Raw genomic sequence first — 612 nt, 5'->3', positions numbered from 1 at the left:
CTCTACACATGGAACACGTCACTGACAACCAGGTACCATGCAGCTAGACTGGGTCTGTATTTCGATGTTGCTCAATCACCGGACGCATACGGACGCAGTTCAATCGAGATGAAGAGATGATTCCTCGTCTTCTTCCTCGCCTTTTCGAAGCCGAAAAGGTGCGAAGCGAGATCTGAGACCTCGTTTTATCCGACTTCTTGGGTCCGAAAAGGCGAGTTGGAAGATATTACTGTCAGATGTCATCTTCTTGCTTTCTTGGAGGCAAGAAGTCGAGAAGACAATATCTCACAATTCGCCTTCTAGGACCCGAGAAGGCGAAAAGACGAGATCGGGAATCTCCGGACCTCACCTTTTCGGACCCGAGAAGTCGCGAAGACGAGATTGGAGATGTCCGGATCTCACCTTCTCAGATCGGAGAAGTCGAGAAGACGAGATCGGGAATCTCCGAATCTCACCTTCTCGGACCCGAGAAGTCGAGAAGTCGAGAAGACGAGATCGGGGATCTCCGAATCTCACCTTCTCGGACCCGAGAAGATGAGAAGACGAGATCGGGGACCTCCGAATCTTACCTTCTCGGACCCGATAAGTCGCAAGGACGAGATAGGGAATCTC

This window comes from Diadema antillarum, unplaced genomic scaffold (genome assembly GCF_040938485.1).
Source record: "Diadema antillarum isolate AM-2024a unplaced genomic scaffold, OU_Dant_1.0 seq00002362_RagTag, whole genome shotgun sequence".
Classification (NCBI taxonomy): Eukaryota; Metazoa; Echinodermata; class Echinoidea; order Diadematoida; family Diadematidae; genus Diadema; species Diadema antillarum.
The sequence above is the reverse complement of the archived record's forward strand: the minus strand, read 5'-3'. Positions refer to the sequence as shown.